Source organism: Calonectris borealis, chromosome 14, assembly GCF_964195595.1.
Source record: "Calonectris borealis chromosome 14, bCalBor7.hap1.2, whole genome shotgun sequence".
NCBI lineage: Eukaryota > Metazoa > Chordata > Aves > Procellariiformes > Procellariidae > Calonectris > Calonectris borealis.
This window is the reverse complement of record NC_134325.1, coordinates 17,336,360-17,351,160: the sequence shown is the minus strand read 5'-3', so window position 1 is coordinate 17,351,160 and position 14,801 is coordinate 17,336,360.

Genomic DNA, 14,801 nt, shown 5'->3' with positions numbered 1-14,801 from the left:
CTTTAGCTGAGAAATGACACACATAATGTTAAATGGCCTGTCAATAGCAGAATATTTTGTACTGTAGGGTTAACAAAACAGACTACACTGACATTGTACAGACATACGTTACTCCTCTGGTTCAACTGAATAGATTCACAATATTTTTGTCTTGAATTGTTTGGCTTAACTCATCGAGTTGGAAGAATGTTGCATTCACACCAAGGAATAAATTTGCCTCTAAGTGTAAACTGGTTTCAGAGGATTTACATCAGGAATTAATTTGGTTCAGGAACATTAATAGTATTTTGAAGATTTTTCTGCATTCCAATGAAATTCTCCTTTCCCTGAATTTTTGTACCATATTATACTTGAAAGCTCTTTCTTTGGGTTTGCTTTTCACATGCTCTTGCTTTAAACCTTCCATCCAGCTCTGCCTTTCTAACTTGAGCTGCCTTTTCATCTTAAGGTGCTTCTTGCTCTGTAGGTTCCCTTGCTCTAACGTCTGATAGCTCATTTGTTTCGCATTGACTCTCTTTTAAGCCTGCTCTTGGGTAAGCCCATCCACAAGAGGCGAGTTCCTGCAGGCTGTCAGGTATCACAGCGACGGGCACACGATAGGCACCTGCGCTGGGACGTGAGCATGCATTATAATTATCTCTAAGTTTGTGATGTACTGATGAACACATTGAACAGGGATTCAGCATTCCTCTTTCCTTCTCTCTGCCATCTTTGTATCTGAAAGGGTTGCTTACTGAATGACCTTCTGCAATTTGAGAAGGCTGGCTTTTTCATAGGTACTCGGCACCATATGCCCTGTATCCAGTCTTCCTTGTAGTAAGCACATCTGAAAGTCAGACTATTAGTTTGTCTGTGCTGTGGATTCCGCGTTGTGGAATGGGTAATTAAAATTCCTTGCTTCTTGGAAATGGCATGCATTATAATGGCATAATGGGAATAGGGGATTCTGAGTTTCTTCTGTTTGCAACGAAAAGCGAAATTCTGTTATGAGTTGAAAACAGACTTTTTCGTTCCATTAGCTAGATTTCCTGTGTCTTTTGTGTGTAGAGGGAGTTATTCAGCACTGCACAGGTAATCTTTTTCTTTTTTCCCCTAAAAGAAAGCTGCTTGAGTGCAGTAAATCCACCACAAAGCCCATAATATCTGAAATAAACCTTACTTGCACCTGCCATCTTCTGTTCCAAATGCCATCTCTATTGAAACACTCCTCTATGTTCTGTGTACAGCATCTTAACCAAGCTGAATTATTTCATCTGCCACAAAGGGATTAAACATGTCAACAGTAATTATCTTTGCCTTATTCTCTGGCAGTTGTTTTTCTTCAAATATGCTCAGAGGTTCATTATAACTTTCTCCCTAAATCTCTGGCTGCATAAATCTATCAAGGTATCATTTGCTGGCATAGCAAGTGCTGACACATGTGTCCACCCTTGCAAACAGAAGATGGTCGGGAGGGTTTTACTCGTCACTTCTAGTCTGTGGTGTTCTAGTTAAAACCCCAGCTGAGCTCACACTCTGCTTGGAAGCCTGTTAGGCTGCTGCTAGAAAGTGTTTCTAACCTGTGAGAGGAATGAAATTTTTGCAAAGTTTTGGGTTATTAGTAGAAAATACTTTAGTGCTTTAAATTCTAATGACAGTTGAGCTGTACTTTTAACTAGAACTGGCAGAGATGAGTGAAGAGAAGAGAGCAAGAAGAATGACTAAATTGATCCTTAAATTTCATAGACTTTTCAAAGATCTACCACCCCCCAGCAATGGGCTCCTGAGCCCTGTATGTTTCAGTTTATAAAATAACTGAAAAATATTTTCAGTGCTAATTTTCAAAAGCTAATTGTAATTCTTATTGTTAAATTAGGTTTAATTTCATGTTGTGATTAATTAACAATTTTTGTTACTTAAAGTGACTGTAAATGTCATTTACCAAAGCCTTACAATGCAGGTTTTGATTAAAATATCACAGAAGTCAAGAGAAATGAAAAATTTTGTTAATATCAAGTTTTTAAGGGTGTTTTTTCTGAAAGATTAAAGCCATGTTTCACACTCTTGAAATATTTTTGTTGGAAAAAATGTAGTCAAATATACATTAACCTAGAACTGTAGAAGAAAATAATTTACAGTTCTCTATTATTGAAGGAAACTTGAGTTTAGTACCATTTCACACTATTCCTGCTGAAAGCCTAGCTATTAAGGCTAATAACTAAACAAACGCATTTAGGGTGCTCTCTGGGCATTATAATATTCCAGATGAGGTCGTTGGCATAGGCAGTGTAATGCAGTAATACTCATGCTCCAAGAAGGCAGAGAGGATGATAAATACACGTTGCAGTGTGTCCATCAAAAAAAAATCCAGTTTGCTTTGCTTGGCAACCTCACCAATTCTTCACAGAAACGATAATTCTCTGAGGATATTTTCTTGTGAAGATACAAAGGAAAAAAAGAAACTTAAATCCATTCGAATATTCATTTCTTAGCTATCTTGTTGTGTTTTGTTCTCCCTCCCCTCGGAGAATGCAGGAAAACGTGTGGTGCTCTAACAAAGAGCCTTTTTTCCTCTGAATAATCTGACACGGGAAAATTTTGCGTCCAGCGAAGATTATGATTAACTGGGGTTTTCACTGTGAATTCCCTCCTGGCTGTACTCCAAAACGTGGCCTGTCAGTCAGGTGCACACGATTTGCGGAGTTTGCTCCTTTTTCCCCCGGAGGGACTGACACTGTTTAGCCACAATGGAGAGCTGTCCATTAACATGACAGGGGCCTGGAAAGACCCTCGGCGGGCTGCGCTCATGAGGTGAACTATAATAGGCTGTTAACAGTCGTGCAGGCACCTTTTTCAAGGGCTGCGGATCCTGAAGGAAGGTTGCTGTGCGTCCTCTCAAGTAAGGGACGCCTTTTCGTTGTTAGTTTAAAAAAGGGAAGCCTTCTCTTTAGGGAACTTTGTCATGAGAAATGACGTTCACCATCCCTGAAAGAATTTCAAAGACATGTAGATGGTAACCATGTGGTGGTTAGGGACAGTTTAGTGGTGGACTTGGCAGTGCTAGGTTAATGGTTGGACTCGGCGATCTTAAATAGATCAAATATAATTGATCCAAAATTCACAAGGAAGGATTTGCCAGTAATCAGAGTGCTTATTTGAAAACTGGGCTTAGATTTTCTAAAATCCTTGCTTGACTCACAGTTGATTGTGGACTTTAGATGCTGAGTCCCTTCTGCCTAGCCAAGCCCATCCCCAGGCACCTAAACAGCTGCCTCTGCCTATGCCTGGGATTATTTTAAATTTTCTGTATGATGAATATTATAGATAAACATCTATTGAGCCAAAGAGTGAAAAAGAACCAGAATCTATCACAGCACATGCACCTGCGAGAAGGTAGTCCTGGTGTCTCCAGTGAGTATTTCACAAAATACCTGTACATTGTTTGCTGTAGGGCAAGAACGGCAGGTGGATGCCCTCACTTCTCAATTGCAATGTCTTTCCTTCTCTGGCCTCATAACAAGTCTATTATGCTCTACAAATTGAAGAAGCTTCAACAGAAGAATTGGGAATATTCTCTTGGTGGTTAAGGCTATACTAAGGAGATAGGACAGAGAAGTTCAAATCTCCCTGTGTAGAGAAGAACTTCAAGCGTCTAGGGAGGATTTCTAGATGAATTCTGTGGGACAGAGCAGAGGTAGCTACTTAATTCTAGAAGATGGTGTAGACTAAAAAGCTTGAGGGGAAGAAGGTGTTACTTCTCAAAACTAGAGGCCTGAGAGGGGTGAGGGTGAAGCTTGTTGAATATGTTAACTGCTCAGCTTTTCACCATCTCTTGAGTTTGTAGGTGCAAGAATATGTCCCCTTTATGCATTTAGCCAGCATATCCATTGCTTGCTTAGTCTATTCAAACGACTATCTTTATATTAAGTAAAGGTGAAATCTGGGGTGTTTTTTGTCTAGGGGAGAAAAAAAGGCAAGGTTCAGAAACATCTCTCCGTTATCCATTCCCCCAGATTCAAGACATCTATGGAAAAATAGAAAAGCCAGCACTGCTGCTGTTTTTTATTTCACTTCTCAACAGCTGGATTTCATATGAAAACATTATTAAAGACAGCCACTATCAGGTAAGTAAGGTTCAATATTTTTCCTTTAGAAATTGCAGTATGCATTGACAGACAAGTTTTAAGCAATTAAATACAGGCAGGGTCACATTCATTCAATTATGAAAAGACAAAACCTCCCTGTCCTGGGAATATTGGCATTGTTATTAACAGAAGAGAGCTGTGGCTCACAAAGAAAGTGGAGTCAGACGATGGATGGGGTACTGGCATGGAAAGCTACTGTTTAGGTTGGAACAGTCACCATGGAAGCTTGTATGTACCGAAAAGCAGACCTCTCTGCAATGACCTTGGTGGCAGCACGAGTAGTGCCCTAAGTGGCCTTTCTATACGGGCTAGATTGCTCTTGAAAATTTTGGTTTCCTTCACATAATTGCCTGAATAAGGGTGAGGAGGTACAAAGCCAGTTCTCTGCTGTTGACATGGGGACGGTTTGCTGGCATGATTGACAGTCTATTGGGTTGGAGATAAGTATGTTTCTCCAGTTGTTTGCAGAAAGTCCTGCCTCATGTTAAATCATTTATCTCTGTAATCAGTGAATCACAGATGAAGATAAACACTGGTATAGAGTCAATAAACTTAATTTTTATTTTTATAATTAAATCTTAAGAACCACCTGATTTTGCATTGAATCAAGACTATAATTTCAGCAGTAAACATCTGATATTTTATTGTAATGAAGAAGCTAAGAATGAATAGAGCCACATTTTTGATTAATTAGAATTTTGTTGCCAAGGAATTAATCTGTTTTCCCTTCTCTGAGGAAAAAAAAAAAACCCTCTCTAAAATGAGTTTCTCAGCAGGCTTAATTATAGAAATGTTAAGTGAACTCCAGCAGCAGATATATTTCAATGTTTCTTTGTTTTCCTGAATTAAGGGGGCAAATGGGAGAAAATCGATGATCATTAAATACTGAATATGGCTATTATTTTTCCTGAACATAATGTAAGAGAAAAGCTAGCCCTGGGCCTAAGACTTCCTGGTCACTTGCTATTTCTGGGTGAGATAAGCACGAGTTTAACTCGGACTGTAATAACTCAGACCGTGTTCACGTAGAAGTGGCTCCAGGGTGGAAGTCTATACTAGTTAGCTGCTGCTGTATCAACTGAGGAGTTGCTGTAGTAATACCTTATATGACTATGCTTCCTTGGACGATCCTTTGGACTGATTCCCATCTTCTGAGGCAATGGAAGTGATGCTAACAGAACTGACAAGCCCAAAAAATGAGTTAACTGTACTGCAGTAAACTTTACTGAATTACTTGCAATTTATAGATGTGAATCTATTTGTGCACATGGCAAGCTAATGTGTAATTTCCGTGGGTATGAATAAAGAGAGCAACCACTTAGTATTTTAAAAGGTTGCTTCTGTCATTACGTATGGCAGCAGGGATTGCATTTCATTTCCTCTAAGTTTAAAGGAAGAAATGCTTTTTCTTTGCTAAGAAAAGCTACCACACTTACGTGATTTGTAATAAGTAATGTGTCTGTTGCCATATTCCTGTCTCTTTAGGATGCAGAAAGCTATGTTCAAAATAACGATAACCAGACAGCATTAGAAAATTCAAAAGGATACTGTCTCTATATCAGAAGTGGGGATCCAAATGCCGCAGTTCAGGCTCATCAATATTGGTAAGTGTTTCAGATGTGAGTAATTGAAACTTGCTGCCACTGCGTGCTTCTAGCAAAGTGTGAAATTAGGAACCAGAAGACAATACCCAAATGCATCGATGCATGACTGCAGTTCGAGTGCTTTCCTTGTGGGTGACTGAAGCATTTTATTGTCTAGTTACCTCAGAGTAGAGAGTACAGAAACACTTTGGGATGAGAACACTTTGGGACCTAAACTTCACTTCTTCGTTTTACTGTTAGCGAGAAAGACCACTCCAAAGCCCTGTGTAAGACTGATTAATGGTACAATAAGCAGCTAGGTCTCGCTATTAGCATAGTTGGAACTGTACTGATGTTCTTTTTAAATTACTTTCTCTGGAAGAGATGTAGTGCAACTTTTCTTGTATGAGTGATGACGTGTACGGATTAAAACTCAAATACAATGATCTGGGCTATTCCCTAAGAAAATGTTTGTGGTTAAATGAGGACTGGGTTATTTCATTCTCCAGCTCACGCTAAGCAGTGGCTGAAGAACTCTTCCCACATAGAGCAACTTCTTTTTGGAAACTGTCTCCTGTATTAATCATCTCTCCAGTTGTAGGGAGAGGGATGAAGGAGTCCCTTGTCCATTTAAAAGCCATGTAAAATAGCACTAAATAAGTTTGCTCAATAAACAGAGTTCCTGTTAATAATAGTTCTTGTGCACTAAGTTCTTAAATACTGGATGGAAAACCTAGTATCTGTATTAAAAAGTAATAGACTGTTTTGTGTTAGTAAGGTACTTATATAATAGCTCAAAAAATGAAAACTGTTTCCTGAATATGACTCAGTGTGCAGAGCCCTTTCTAATTGGGAAAATCAGTTCAGCAGTCCGTATGTCAGCATGCCAAAAGACGAAGAGAATGAAGAGAGGGCATGGCTGAGCTGGGTTGTATTTGATCTTCCAGGTAGAAGACCCTGAACATAGCAACTTGGTAAGAAGTTACCCCCAAAGACAATTTATAGCTTCCCTATTTGAACAAGCAGCCTATGGCATATTTTGAGCTACAAATTTTTGTGTAAACCCAACTTTGTATCCTTCTAGGATAGGCATAGCTATTTTTTCCCTGTCTGGTCAGCTACATTTATGTCTCACGGAAGCAGTGAACAAATATTATTTAAATTAAAGTACCTCTCTATATTTATCACTTATATGAATTACTTTTTAAAAGAGAATAAAATGTTGTACACATACTAGAAATTGCAGCCAAAGAGTCTTTTCACTTTAAGAGGAAATAATGAATACAGTGCATCCAAATTTCTTCATGCTCCTTCTCTGGAGAGTGAGTCAGTTCAAAATTCAGGTATCCCACTCAAATCCATAGTCTGCCTTAAGTCTGAAACCTTGTAAATACCCAGTAATGAAGCGAAACAAACAGTAGGTTGAGCTTGACCGCTAACTGCTCTAATTAGTATCTTATTCTTTCAACAGTGCTGCAAACACCACTGTGACTGTTCTTATAGGAGCTATGTTATGAAAGAATGGCAGATTGTGGATGAGGAGGACCTTTTTCCTAAATCATTTTCCTTTGCAATGCTTCTATTTTCTCTTCTGTGAAATAGTTAGGTAAAAATACTGTATGTTTCCTGGTACTAATAAGAAAATTTGTAAAGCAAAGGAATTCAACTCCAGGCAGTTGCATTTTATCTACCAGCCCTCAAAATACAAAAAAGGTATCAGAAGCTTGAACTGGTATCCCTTCCTGCTTGCTAACAAATCTGCTTCTTTCCCGCTTTCATCATAGATATGGGCTTTAACCTTTCCAGTGTTAATATTGAAACTGCTATTTTTGGTTTAAAAAAAAAAAAGATGATATTTTCATTGTATTAGAGTGTTAAACTATCATTTAATTTCACAGTCTACCTCCTTAGAAGGTTGTCACAGCAGCAGTAAACCAAAGATTAGTTAAAAGCCATGACAAAATTGTAATTTTATTCTTAAATTCCTATATATAAGAAAACAGGCGACAAAAGATTTCCACCCCACTGAAAATTCCTGCTCTCTTACATCTTCTTAACTGACACTTAGTGCTTGGATAATAGTGAGAACGTAGGAAAAAAGATTATAGCTTTACGTTAGTGACACTAGAGTTATGGCTGAAGAGTTGCTTTCATTCTAAGCCTTCATTTTGAGGCACTTACAGCTTTCTGAATATATTACCCTTTGGGCTCCCATTACACATGCTTGCTTTCATCCCAAAGGTGGTTTGTGGGTTTTTTGTTTAGTCTTTTTCTTTATTCTTTCATTACATTTTTCTTGGCTATTTATTTGATACCTAAATATGTGGAAAAGTATCTTCATTATTTCATCAATAGTTTAGATTTTTATGCACATCAGTGTTGGTGCCTCTGCAGAACACCTGCCTTTGATACCATAGAGAAACTTTCTTTTATAAATAACTATGTAAAGCTCTTAAAACCTGCCTGCTCTATTTTTTACTTCTTGAAATAACCAAGGAATTCTGTCTTAAAAAAGAATCCTAAAGTGTGATATCATTATTGAAATAATGATAAATGTTAAAAATGTAAATATGTAGTTATTAATGAAATTACTCTTTGTGAATAGCGGCTACACATCTGAGTAATAAGAATAGATGATTTCTGATGATTTAGAGCAGGATTCCACTCTCCTTTATGATGCGGTGGGAAAAAAGCATCTGTTTCACCAACAAATGCCATAAATAAAAGCCAGAGTTCATACACAGCTTCAGTTTTTACTTTCCTAACACTCACAGACAATAAGCCCCCCTTTGTTTATGTATAGTTTAGATTAGTGGACTTGATGTGGGAAAATGATGAGGAACCGGGAAAGTCAAATCCACTGCTACGGCTTCCTGATGGAGCCCCTAACTGTCAGTCCACAACAATAATAATTTCAGTCTCTTGGCTTTCAGTGTAAATGGATTAACTCAAAAGATGAATTAACATTGAGGGTTTTGTATTTCAGTGAGAAACTGCTCTGTGTGCCTTGCACATGCACAAAAAGAATGAAAGATCAGCAAAAAGAACCAAAGATCACTAAAACCAAACAAAACCCAAATCCTGAGTGGGAAGTTTCTTTAACATGACCATGTCTCATCTACAGTCATTCTTAAGTTATTTAAGATGGTGAACGTTGTTTATTTGAGAGAGCATGTAGATACTTTATTATGTTTTTAAATACCATTAGGTGCAGATCCAACAATATATCAATATTGTCCATTGTAATTCTGAAACAAAAGGGGTTTTGTAGAGGAAAATCCTATGTAGAAAGCAAATATTTAATGTGTGCATTATCTGTGTTCCTAGGGCCAACTTTGCTATAGTGCTTGACCCAGCTGCTACTGGTAGTAGCATCTTGAAGTAACACACATAAGACATATCCCAGCAAGGTCCTCCTCACCCTCAGGGTCTCCGAGTCCATAATTTCACAGTGAAAGTGGTGCTGGCAATGCTGGTTGCTGCTGATCTCATCAGGACGGGGCATATGTTTTGGAGTTTTTTTCCCTAGCTTTTTTTAAAATAAACATGTGAAGATTTCAGAATTCCTATGTCTCAGACAGTGGCCTTTTACTGAAAAGATAGAGCCCCCAAAGAAGGACATAAACTGATCTTAAGTTTACAGAAATACTGTCTTGTTTTTCAAAGCTACCATAAGGCATTAAAAGGAGAGACAGATCAGGGAAAATCCAAGGCTATGTAGCACTGCATGCTGTGAGCAAAAATCCCACAGTCATAACCCGAAGCATGCCGTCTGACTGCCGCTAAAAACAAGCGTCTTTTTTGGAACAAGGTTTAGTTACGGTAGAGACGGCATAAAAGCGATGGCTTTGAAAAGATGTGGCTTTCTTTTAAAGGAAATATTAAGTATGAGTCTAAGGCATAGTTTCATCCTTTCTCTTCCTTCTTCATCTTTTTTTCCCCTCTCCCCTCCCTCAAATCTCTCACAATAGCTTGGTCAACAGCATTTTCTTGCTTCATTGGTTTTGAAAAGGACTTGCTGTTCCCTGCTGTTAGATTATTTCCAGGAGACTGTCTCAGGTCAATAGTCATAATATTCTTTGCTCAACTCCCTCTTTCCCCCACCCAGACAAAAAAAAAAAAGATTAACACAAAAAAAATTGGGAAGTGGGAAAGGGAGGCATGGTTTGGTGTTTTTTTTTTTTTTTTTTTTATTTTTTACATGATTGATCCAGAGTATTTTTGGTATGGAATCTTCTTTTTCTTTACAAGTACCTGGTCTCTGCACATAATTCCCATAGAGCAATTTCTCCTACAAGGCATAAGCAGTAGCAGCTAGGTTTCAGGTGAAATTACTGAAAAATATAGGGATCTTTTATTGGTATTAATTTTATTGCAATTGTCAAAAAAAAGGTTACTTGCTCCAAAAAGTCTGGGAGACATTGACTGCAAAGAAGAAATTAGCCAAAATAAACATGATCCAGTTGTAGTTACCTTAGATATTGGTTCTTTAGGTCTTGTTTCCACTCGCCTTCAGCTTTATTTTAACAGTTTTACAAAGGCAGAAAGCTGTTCACCCGAGGTGCGCGTTGCCACCAAACTGATGCCTCTTTTGGCTCATCCGCAGCAGCCAAGCGCTGCAGAGCAGCGGGGCTGGCTCACACTGTGGCTCACGCTGTTTCTTGCCTGGTTCTTCAGCGGTTGTGCTAACAACTGTTCTGGATACCGAGGTGTTAGGTGCAGACTTCGCAGCTGTGGTTCATCTGTAACTGTTCTTCGCCCTGTCTTCTCCTTCCCCTGAAAATATTTTATGTATTTAAAGGTGTCAGGTTAGGACTGCCAGTATGAAATAAATGTATTAGGTTTGTTTTGCACTCCAGTGAATTTTGGCTAATGTTGGGATGGATTTGAATTTTCTGTGTCTGCTTGAACTGATTAAATTAGCATGGGAGCAGATACTTGCAACTAAAGTAAAGACAGTTCCTGTAAACTGCAATGAAAATTTTGTTTGTGTGGTATTTAAATAGGACAATAAGTGATAACTAGCAATTCTTGGTAGTTTTACAGTATACAAAATGGGGAGAGACCATAGCAGGTTGATTTGACAACAGCAGAAGTGAACAAGAAGACAACCCAATATTGTGCAAACCTGTCTTGGGAACAAACCCCTTTCCTTTATTCCTCATGGGATTTTTGTAAGTCTGAGTAAAACTCTCTTCGGTATGCATCTAACATTGCTGTTATTTGTACGTGCATGTACAAGTCATGCGGTTAGCTAGCGGCCAGGCTGCACGCCTCGCTGAGATGCTGAATGCCTCCGTTTGGACTAGGAACCACCTGAATTCTCATCTTAGCTTTACTCTTAATTCTTGAGTTTGCTTGGCCAGCGTGGGGCACCCAAGACAGCAGAGAAACTTTTAGAGTCAGTTGTATTTTAGAACTAGTATTTGAATTAGTACTTCCTAGTGTCAGTGTCGTGGAAATAGTTAAATTATAATAGAACATTAGCTCTCTGAGTGAATAATACAAGCAAAGCCAATCCATGTTCATCAGCTCCCTAAAAGTATAAGCTAACAGTGAAGCCAATCTTAGTAATAAATGAACAGAAGCATAAACTGTGGAGTTAGAGCTTGATTTTGAATGTGTTACACAAGATAAGGTGTTAAGGTGTTTTTAATCTGGAATTCTGATCTTCCCAGTGTCTGAACGTTTGGATTTGCGAATTTGGTTTAAACTCTTTTTTCATAACAAATAATACAGGAAGAACATTTTGCACTTTGTCAGAGGAAACACTGACTTCTTGGATATAAGTAGCTTCTGTCAAGAAAGACAGATTCAGCCATCCTTAGGCTTCCTTACACATTTCTTTTTTAATAGACATTATTCAGTTTAGATGCATAGTTTAAATTCCCTTGCTTCACTGCTCTAGGGGAGAGATTTTGAAAGTGAAAAACATAGGTAAGGGAACAGCTTGTCAGAAAGTAAGAATTTAGCACTAAAACACTCCAAAGGCATTTCCACATACGAGAATAAACAAACTACAGTTGAGATCTGAAAATCTTCTATCTTTAATGTGTTTCAGCTCTGGATTAGAGAGCCTTCCTGAGCTGATGGGAGGTGTCTGAGTTCTGTTAGCCTGGGATAAGCAGCATCTTGACCAAAAACTTGGAGTACTGAAAAGTAAAATGCAGTGGTGTGTGTACAGCATATAAAGAACATTAAGAGAGTCCTGACAACTTAACTTCTATATAGGAGTTTGCAAACCTACTGCCTCTGCTTTTCAAAAGGTAAGAACTGTATGTATCTGTGTGCTGCACATTATTATAGAGTTTGGATTAGAAAGTACAATTTTGCTGTTCATCCAGATGCATTAATAGTAACTGAAATAAATGCCATGTCTTAATGGCTAAGCCATAGAGAAGATTCAGGTTATGTTGATGATAAACTGTTAGTGCATAAGAACCTGCGCCTCAAAAGGTTAAAAAAAAAAACATATTTTTGCTGGGACAGTCCCTATTTTAAAGTTGGTAGCACTTTTGCTGTTGACTTATATGAGAGCTTGCTCATACAAGACAACTAAAGATAAATGTATGGGATAATTGTCTCATCCATGTATTCGGGGAATGTCTTAACCGTTAAGCTATGGAGAATGACGAAGTGTATGTGACTCTTTCTGGCCTGACAGCAGGCAGTTATTCATACAGAATACAAGAGTTTGGGCTACAGAAGATGAAGTTTCAAGTCTTGCTTCTTGCTTTGGGTCTGGATCTTTTGCAACACACTACTAGTTGTTAATCAAGGGTATTTCACACAATCACAGAATAGCTGAGGTTGGAAGGCATCTCTGGAGATCACCTAGTTTAACCCCCTGCGCAACCAGGGTCAGCCACAGCAGGTTGTCCAGGATTGTGTCCAAGGATGGAGACTACACAATCTCTTTCGGCAACCTGTTCCAGTGTTTGATCACCCTTAAACTAAAAAAAAATTAAAAAGACTTTAAAAATATTCAAACAGAACTTCCTGTATTTCACCTCATGCCCATTTTTTCCTGTCCTTTTGCTGGGCATCACTGAGAAGGGTCTGGCTTTGTCTTCTACTTATGGGAATTCATACACAGTTTTACCTATTTAATGCAAACAGATGAGGAAAATGTGTGAGATGCCTGGGTGCCTATGATTGCCCAGCTGCTTATCTTCAGAGGAAGTCTTGGGAGTACTCATTTACTCTCTTTTCTAATACAAGAGCTAGAAGACATCGCCTGGCTCAGGCTATGAGCCACAAATTGCTGGAAGCTGGGAGTATACAGTACAGAAATATAACTCTGTTCTTGGTTTGTTCTTACATCTTTTCAGACTTTGGTTATCGAGCACTGTTAGGGATAGGATATTGAACAAAGCTGATTTTTGGCATGGCTTGGTACATCTGCTTTTACTTTCTAAGACCTTAGAGTAGTTTTAGAGGGATAGATGCAGCTGGCTTGCTACAATACTGCTATTCCTGGTTAATCTGCATAGTGATGCTGATTTTGGGGTTGGACGTTTATTTAGCTTGCCATACTCTATGAAGAGGCAGAGAGATGTAGCAGCACAAAGCAAAGGGGAGGATGGCCATTAAATGATGCTGCTTTTTTGAACCAAATGGCTGGGGGCCAAAGCAACTCAGGAGCTCTTATAGTTGAACAATTATAGTTGAATAGTGCCCTCCTACAGGAAAAATTGCTCCTAGATGTTTATCTTGAAGCTTGATTATCATAATTGTAAATAAAGGCTAATATGCATGTATTATAACTCAGGTCTTGTTTTCTTTTTATAGAGTTGAAATGAGCTTCCACTTGTAATTGCAGGTTTTCTTGATTGATGTGAAGCTATTTTCTCTGTAAGCAGATACTTCTCAGCTTCTAGCTCTGTTCAAAGTATGAATAATCAATTACAAAAAAAACTTGGAAAAAAAAACCTAATTGCAAAGAGGTTCATTTCCTAATGCCCCAGGACAGCAAGAACTTCTGAGCTAGGTAATTACATGCCCTTAGCATGACTGTTGACTCTTCCATTGAATGAAAGGTGTACATCGAGAGTTCTCTCATTACATGATTACATATTCTCCCTGGAAGATACAAGGCACTTTCCCTTTGGGTCTTGCTTATGAAATTTTACAGTTTAAAGAACTGCAAATATGCTTGAGAGGAAAGTGTATCTGTGACCAATGGAAACATAAAAGGGGAAGAAAAGTTGCAAGACTTCACAGAATACCTGCTCACCTCCTGAAATGCCAAGCCCCCATGCATAAAAGGCTTTGCTTGCTTTCTGAAACGTACTGTTTTTATCATTGCACACAATATTGCATCCTTTGATGCAATGAATTCTGCTAACTATCAATAGAATTATTTATATACAGAATTTGTCAGGTTAGCAAAAGCACAGGAATTTGGCTGGTCATTAAAGATGTAAGTGCATTTTAATGTATTGTATACTGTGCATTTTCCTTACCTCCATTCTAGTGAGTGCCAAGGCTCCTTCCTTCTGCTGTGGCCTCTGTGTTCAGACACTGGGGTTGATTCTGAGCAGGAGAACATTTCTCTAACTCTACTGTCTCGGCTAAGTTATTTCATACAATCCTGAATGTTGTAATTTGTAAAGCAAATCCATTTCAATACAAAAGTATTCTGTAAAATCTTTTACCGCTATAGGCTGAAATTAAGTTTAACATGTTCAAAACAACCCGTTTTTTGCAATCTGATCTATTCCCTGTTTATTTTGCTACTACTGTTGTCATTGTATCCAAACTGTCTGTACCTAAGCAATTGTAAACACTTCTTAACAATTTTCCCAGTACTGTGAATTACCTTGAAGGCACGTAAATGAAGAGGAAAATAGTGGATTTTCCATATGGTCTAAGTACTGTATGAAATTTTAGGAATGCTGTTTCCCATTTATATCCATTCATCTCTTTGAATTTCAATCTTTAAATCATTACCTTTTCTCTCAGGACTGCTGTGAGGCTTAATTCATTAATGTCCATAGAGTGCTTTGAAATCCTTAGATGAAAGAGATTATAGAAGTGCAAAATATTAATATTAAAGCAAAAATGTGAACCCACAACCCTTCTCCTTCTTTCC